Below are 8,569 nucleotides of genomic sequence, written 5' to 3'. Positions count from 1 at the left end.
GGGTTCGCCGAGGGTCAAGACACACACAATATAATCTGGTTCACACTAGCAATGTCGGGCCGTTTTTGTCGGCAACACACCATTGTTCTTGCCGCTGCGTTCACACCAAAGTGTTGCGAAGTCCACGACAGACGTGAACTGAACAAAGAGACCGAGGAGAAACATCCTCCCGATCCTCTAACTCAGTGGTCGCCAACCCGTCGATCTCGGAGACGTTCCCTGTCGATCTCCAAAATAAAATGAAAATAAATTCAGAAACACATTGTTCCTTGTTTTCGAACATTTTCTGAAGTGTCTTCTGAAATGTTTTCTTTCTGACTGGAAGATTGACGTCAGAAAACATCTCCGCCTGATTCATGAACGCCTGAAAACGGGTTCGCTTACACAGCCGTGTTGTCAGCTGTGCTCCTGAAAGAGGGGAACGTACCACTACAGGTGGGACGCAGGGGGAAATGCAGAAAGACCTTGATTGAAAACTTCACATATTACACAAGCTCAAAGTACACCGACATAAAACTAAGTCATCAATAAATAAATGTTGAAATGCCTGTACCTTCGTGTACATGTTTACGTTACGGCATTAACAGGTTACGCCTGCGCATGCGCGACAGCCGAGATTCTTGGCGATTTAATGGTGCGTTCACACCGGACGCGTCGAAAAAATTCTCTACGCGTCTGACGCAGCAGTCTTGACGCGCGTCGAAAAAAGGGTGTTCACACCAGACGCGTCGGACGCGTCGGGGGCGGAGTCATAAATGAGTCGAGGAACGACAGGACCGCAAAGTACTTCCACTTTTTCGTGGACTGAGCTGCACTCCCACTGCGCTTCTCGCTGCTCTCTCTCTTCTCTCTTTGATACGTGTCTCTGAGACTTTTCCACCTACAGCGGCAGATCTCCTCTGCCATGAAACACATATGCCGGCGGTTGGTTGATAGTAAAGTACAACAAATAGCGAGAATAAAAGCAAATACATACATTCAAAACGTACCAGGTAGTCCCACGGCTTCTCCGACCTTGTTCCACGCTTTATCTTTATAGCTCCGGTTTCGGTAAGCATAAAGAGTTGTATCGTAAAGTTCGGGGTGCCCACAGACAGCGACAATAATCTTTTCCTCCATTTTTTCGACCGGCAGGACGATGACGAGCGGAGCTGCTCAACGCTGATTGGCTGACGCAACTATGACTCACGCGTCTTTGCTGCCAGAGTTGGGAAATTTGAACTCGCGCGTCAACGAGCTGCGTCTGTTCGCGCTGTTCGCTGAGTTCGCCCCGCGACAAACCCTCTGTTCGTGCTGCTTCAAACGCGTCTGACGCGCTGCTCGCTGGAAAATACGCAGCTACGCAGCTTCGACGCAGCTTTGCATTGACTTAACATGTAATCTCGACGCGCGTCAAAATTTTGACGCGTCCGGTGTGAACACACCATTACCTCGGTGAGTTGGGCTTTTCTGCTGTTGTCCTTCAAAACAAAAGCTCAACATTGAGCTTTTTTTTCTTGTCTGATAGAGCAATCTGGTTTACTTGAAAGTGATTGCAATTGCATTTATTCTATTATTTGAAAAGGGACAGATGCAGGAGTCACAAATGGTGATTCTCATATTTATTATTATGATAATTATTTAAATCTGAGGATGTCTGTTGAGTTGATGTGAACGTAATCACCAACGGTCTGAGTTCAGAATCAATCCCAGATGAGAAAACTTCCATGAATACCAAATTTGCCCCGAAAAACTCGTCAGTGGAGTTGAGAAAACCACCAAATCAAAGACCAGGAGCTGGATTACTGACACAGCTGACAGATGGCCTCAGACTGGCTGTCTGTGATTATGAACTAACTACAAACTCACAGACAGAGTTCAGTCACAGCATCACACTGACTTGAGTCACATGGCTTCATGGCATTGTGATGAGAGCTGAACTTACATGAGTTGCACTGACTGATCATGTTGTCAGTGTTGTGCTGTAACTGGATTGGATTAAATTTATTGTCATTGCTAGAGTACAGGTACAGAGGCAACGTAATGTAAATAAATACAACATTTATATTGGTAGTTCATCCAGCTGCTCATTGCAAATGTGTTTTTTCTTGTTCATATTGTGTGCGGTTAACACATATCTTACTTGTTATATTACACTTAAATTCTGTGTTCCTGGTCCCATCAATTTGAACGCTGGACCCAAATGACAATTAGGCCAAATAAAAAGTTGTAAGTCCAGTCTGGACCGTCGTTTTCTCTCAACGCCTCAATAGGTAGATCTTGCCGGTCATGAAGGCGGAGGTCAGGGATCTTGGGCTCAAAAAGGTTGGTGACCACTGCTCTAACTGCTGCTGCTACTCCTCTAGTACCGCTGGAAGCGGCAGATATTCATACGAGTCCGTTTTTGGTCTTAAACTGTATTTTGAATGAACCATAAAACAAAAGACCAAAAGCTACACAGACCCAGACGAAGAGGTGAAAGTCACCGAGATGCGTGAGCCTACGGGGGATGTTAGGTATATACCTCATATGGATATATATGTATCAGTGGCGGTGCGTCCATAGAGGATGCTAGGGCGCCGCCCCTCTTAAAATTTTGAGATGAAAAAAAGAAGAAGAAAAAAATAGAATATATCCTGTCAAAAACATGATATACCAAATCATTTAAATAGTAAATAAACCGTGTTGACGCGCTAAATGTGTGTGGGAGACCGTAAGCCCCTGTCAACAACCACTTAAGTTAAATGTGACATAAATAATATATCGCCACACATCCTCACAGAGAGAAGCCCTCCCATTTGGCGCCGCCCAACGTGTGCGGCAGCGAGCAAACATTTCACGGTCGTTTCGGCATGGACGGCTTCTCATTGGTGGATGAAACGTGAATCTTGGGGCACAAAAATGTGCGCCCTGGCCAATGACATTGTTTCTTATTTCACGTGATTGGACTATTCGCCCAATCAGAGACCGGTATCGTTCCCTCAGCCAGAGAGCTCCACGGAGCTACGCGAGCAGGTTGCTAACCGGAGCTGGTTAGCTGGAGGCTCAGTGAGTAATGCGCTGTTTAGTTTCCCCTGTCTGTTGTTCCAAAATCCTGGGACTGAAACTCTCTGGACTACAACGGGGTGAGCGATCTAAAGAGCTTCAGACAAGTGTAAGAAGCACGAATCTTGCCGCAGTTATCTAGCTAACAGCATCAAGCTAACTCGCTAACAGCATGAAGCTAACCCTGTTTGCAGAGCAGAGCAGCAGAAGGAGACCGAACTGGCATCGAAAACACAACGAAGAAGTTCTGAAAAACAGACACATTCCCTCAAGAATAATGGAAACAGGCTGGTTACAGACATAATTGACTTTAACCAGAGAGTTATGGAGAAGTTTGCCAACTTTAAAGAGAGGAGGCTACTTTTCTTTACAGTAGTGGGTCTACTCTGTCACCCAATGTAACATGTGATCTCTTTCTGACTCTATTCTGCTCTGAACCTCTTTCATGTGAGGGTGAAACTCTTTTATTTTGCAAACCTCTGAAACCCAACCCAATGTGTCTAAAGCTGCTCTAAACCTCTCATGCCCAAAGTTACAGTGTGTTGATAGTTGTTATTGGACAGTGTTGAGCACGCTGTGTTCTTGAAATAAAGCTTTGTTTTTTACAATATTCTACTCAAAACCTCTTTTCTTCTCATTGTTGAGTGCTATTTAAACCGCGTCGCCCAACTGCGCCCCCCCCAAAAAAATTTCACCAGCCACCACTGCTATGTATGTGTGTATGTATGTATGTTTGTATGTATATATATGTGTATGTATGTATGTATATTAGGGCTGTCAGCGTTAACGCGTTAATCTATGCGATTAATTTGGCCGCGATTAACGCACTATAATATTTTAGAGCAATTAACGCAACTTTGTTTACTTCCGGTGTGCGTTGAAGTTGTTGCACTCCTCTGAGTGTCAAGCCGCGGCAGTCCGCCTCCTTCCTCCCGTCTGCTCCTCGATATTCACAGAGAAACAGAGGGCGACGTGTCGGTGACGCGGGGCGGAAGGTGTAGGTGACTTCTTTTTGTTGCTCCGCCCCGATGTGCGCGCAGACACGCCGGCATGGAGCTCTGCGGCGAGACGGAGAGCCGAGAACTGTTAACACGACACGTCGAGACAGAATGACATGCTGCTGTCTAGAGACGATCAACAACAGACCGCTGTTTAGTTTAATAAAAGAACAAAGGCGTGCTCTTTAAGAAAAGAACCTTACATTACTTCTGCTGTAATCTGGCGCTATAGAGAAAATTACAGGGGGGCGGGGCCTCACCCTGATAGAATGGTGGGGGGAACACTGGTATGTGTCATATGCAAAAGCCTTTAAAAGGTGAATTTACATTTTTTTGTAAGATCGAGAAAATGAGCCCAGACTCCAGAGTGTTAACGTGACACATTTGTCAGTTTACCAAGGCCACTGGTTCTGCTGTTGTTCAATGTTTAAGATGACAGGTCCAATGGGGTCTCAAATGCACCTTTTCTTACTAATCTGGATGTTTCACTGAAGAAACAATTTATCATCCACGATATTAAATACCTCGCTGGCACTTTATATGTAGGAGTCTCTTTGAAAACACAGCTCTGTGTGAAGTTTTGTCTTTAAAAAAAGAATACAATTAAACAAGTGTCTAAAATACACGCTGTCTGAAGTGATTACTGTGAAGTCTAGGCTGGGACCATTGGATGCAGAGGACCTGATGATACCCAGACGTACTTTGGTTCCAACTCTCTAGGACCTTCCGTGGCAAGTTATTTCCTAAAACTTACAAGACATGCGCCTAACATGGCAAATACATCCTAGTAAGACCAAACATGTGTGTGTGTTCAATCTACTTACATTAGGGACAATGTACAAAAATGGACAAAAATACATTACTCTCATGACAGAAAAGGGATGCTTTGTACCAGATAGCCACTAGCGTATTACCATCCGCTAAAACCATGACTTCAACCAGTATAACATGTAATGACAATAAAAATGCAGTGTCACTGTTCTTCACCTAATCCAAACATGAGAAGAGTTACCACGGGTACCGTCAATGGCTAATTCGTGGATGGTGGTCCGCAGTGGCGCTTACACAAGTGTGCCATCTAGCACTACCCCCCGCTAGAACCTCATGATAACTGGTTGTTACGCAGTTCCGGTTTCACTCCCACCCAACCGACCAATCAAAAGAGGCCATGACAATGCAACGTCTGAGAACCAAAGAGCTGAAACGCTGTGCCAACAAGTAATACCGTACACAATGCAACCCAAGAACCACTCCAAATAAACAAGCTGCAACTGGCAGAGGCAACTCCCTATGAACAACTAAGCCCTCCGAAAGCATCAGAGATTTCACCACCTCAATGATACTTACACTTTATATCTTATCCTACAACAGAGCAATGAGGTCGGCCACTGGGGTGTACGACGTAAGATTCCACAACTCAGACTACGAGGATCACCTGAACCTCTGGAGAGGAGCCGCATCAGACGGGAGGTAATCAAGCGCACTCAACTCTCTCCTCTGCTCTGCCCACACAGGACGAAGGAACCGTCTCACACCGAATGCAGACCGAAGGCTTAAGACCCCGAGGAATCCTTTGTTAAGTTTGACCACATGACCCTTTACCCTAACCTACTTATTAAAGGACACTTTTTGTTAAATGATTACTGTCTCTGGGTCTCCTGTTGTATTCCTGATTCTTGCCTCGACGCTCTCCGGGTTGTAACACCATTTGTAACACCTGGAAAGCATATTGTATGTGTAGAGGGGAAGCAGAACTAAGGAAAGGAAAGAGACTACGAAATGAAAGTTAGAAAGATAGAAATAAGACAGACAGCGAGCAGTAAGACAGATCAAACAATATTCTGCTAAACTGTGTCGTTTTGTTTTTAATGGAGGAACATGGTTGAGTGGATCCTGGTCTTGAATCAGCACTGTATACTCCCCCGGCAAAATCGACACCACAGCCCACACCCACCACTCAACAAAACCCACAAGCACCAAGTTAACATTCACAGCTACATCCCCGTCAATGAACACTGATGACAGCATGAACCTGGACGATCCAGAGGGAAACTTCACAGAGTTCAGGAGAACTTTCACCTGTTTTTTTACAGAAAATGACTGAAATAATATGGCCAATGAGAAAAATTATCAAACATGGTTTTCAGAAAATAACAAGCCGTAATACACCTGCAGTGTTTTAAATACGGCCGTGGTGATGCCTCAAACGGGCCGTAGAACCATGCAGGGTCAGCCCTGAATGAGGAGGAGATAAAGGCAGAAGGCGTGGTCAAAAAAACAGGAAGAGGCAGCAGGGGCCGAAGAGCCAGAGAGACATTGGCACACACACACCCCGCGACCTACCCAGACTTTGTCTCACAACATTCACCGCGTGCAGAATGTCAATTAAATACATTATATTTTGTTTAGCCCAAAATCACAAATTTGCCTCAGAGGGCTTTACACTCTGTACACATCCTCTGTCTCAGGACAGGAACAACTTCCCCCAACATAAAGCCGTGTCACATGCCAGCTGATTCTCTCCGTTGCATAACACGTGTGTCACATGGACCTGAGGAACAATTTGAGGAACTATGGTTTTGAGAAGGCAGAGCTCTATAAGTTATGTATAATGGGCATTTATTGGACAGAAAATACTGCTGATGCCTCTGTTCAGTTGAGTTGTTTCAGGCGAAGTTCCAACATGTGCCATTGGCAGGAGTCCCGGAATGCAGGGGCAGGACGTGTCTGGGAGACTCCACTAAGACTTCAGTCCTACGCAGGAGGGTCCCAGAACGCTGTACAGTAAACAGGGTGGCATACACTGTGGTGGTCATTAGTGTTGCTTTACCTTTTGAGAAATCAAAAGTCGTTGATAACACTTTATTACAGGAACAAGTCTACAAGTAATCAACCATGAGCTAAGTACAAACCAGTCATGAAAACATTCAGCTGAATGGAACAGGAATCACTGTTATTATTTATTATTTTCCGGTACTCATTCCATTTTTCCCGGAAAAGACAATTCGAGACCTGGGGGAACCAAGTGGTGATACATTTACAAGCAATAAATATTGCGGTGCACCCGTGAGCGCCTCATGATTATTATCCACACACCACTCTGTCACTCATCCTGCAGGCACGACCTATATTTCGTCTTGGCCAATGCATTTCTTTGTGCACATAGACCTCTCATTTCACCTTCTTGTAATGTTAAGGGTCAAATTTACTCGTTTTTAAGTAAAAAAATAACTAAATGTTAAAGCACTTTTTCTCTATGAAACTTCTTCTGCTTGCCTTAATTAGTTTAATCGACATAAAAAAGGTTAATATAATGTATGATCGCTGAAGGGGTAAATAACTCTATTCCATTAAATACTGAATGAATGGTTGGTGATAAGGTACAAACTATATTTATTAGGATTCTTTGGTTTTTAATTTTTTTGGGATGATTAAACATGTGACAGTGCGTTTACATGATGGTATAATTCGAATCTTGCTTTAGTCGGACTATGCTATCTTTTGGGGGATCTGCTGTTATCCCAATATACTTGGCAGTGAGTAATTCGAATCATTGGCCGAAAGCATGTCATATCCGATACGATAGGTGGCGCTGTTTTCATTACAACTTGTGGTGATACAGCCATTTCCACTTGACCTCTTCACCACTACCAACAACAACATTTCGAGAAAGATGGCGAACAGAGAGCGAGGCGAAGCTACATCCCTCTACTATTCTTCCATGGTGTTAATAGGAGTACAGCGAATTCAAATGGCGCTATTGGCTGAGTTGATAACGGAGAGAAGACGCCGTCGCCGAAGGTACACGGAGAATTTAATTTATCGTCTCTTTCGACTTCCGGGTCACGACATGGGAGGGAGGGAGGGAGGGAGGAGGCGGCGGGATCTGGAGCATGCGCAAAGACGCAAAGTCCAGTTCCGAATCGAATTCACCGTTACATGCCGCGAGAGTCGAATTATCAACTGGATCGGACCGAGCTATCCAGGGTGTTAATCGGACCGAAGTCGGACCGCACATAGTCCGACTAAGGTGTTTACATGAAACGGATAATTCGATTTCAGTCCGACTAAGCCAATAATTCGATTGCGTGTAAACGCACTGAGTGAGAAACACACATCACAGGAGGAAGAGGCTCTTCATGTACCGGTGTCCCCAAGGATATGCACAGTGCCCTGAGAGACATCCGGCTGATTTAAACTTACCAAATGGTTCTGTCTTGTGTTGATGACGTCATGATCTGCAGTCCCATAGAAGGAACATGCAAATTAGATACAGTTGTTCAATTTTTGGCTGCAAATGGTTCCATGGCCCTACAGTTTAATTTCTGGGATATGTGATCACACCTGGGGTAAATATGGAAGCCCATTACCGCCACAAAAAATAAATAAATTAAGGTATAGAAAGTCAAAATTAGGAGATAGAAAGTCATAATTATGAGATCAAATCAAATTGTAAAATACTTGAACAGGCGCTGCTCTTTAGCATTAGTTACCCTATACGACAGAGAAATGGATCTTCAGTAATTGAAGACTATTTTAAACGTGGC

At 44.4% G+C, this 8,569-nt stretch overlaps 1 long non-coding RNA gene across 2 annotated transcripts; it reads left to right on the top strand.

Moving 5' to 3' along the window:
* Positions 1–807: 807 nt before the first annotated feature.
* Positions 808–5,663, top strand: LOC130190635 (uncharacterized). Of its 2 annotated transcripts, none has more exons than XR_008831004.1 (3): positions 808–1,050; positions 1,135–1,434; positions 5,394–5,663. It is a non-coding gene; the product is annotated as an uncharacterized LOC130190635 (long non-coding RNA). The 2 variants fall into 2 exon arrangements; XR_008831005.1 differs by having other exon boundaries at positions 809–1,050; positions 5,537–5,663.
* Positions 5,664–8,569: the final 2,906 nt, after the last annotated feature.

Source organism: Pseudoliparis swirei, chromosome 24 (assembly GCF_029220125.1).
Source record: "Pseudoliparis swirei isolate HS2019 ecotype Mariana Trench chromosome 24, NWPU_hadal_v1, whole genome shotgun sequence".
In the NCBI taxonomy this organism is placed as follows: domain Eukaryota; kingdom Metazoa; phylum Chordata; class Actinopteri; order Perciformes; family Liparidae; genus Pseudoliparis; species Pseudoliparis swirei.
Note: the sequence above shows the minus strand (reverse complement) of the source record. Positions and strands in the feature narration are given on the sequence as shown.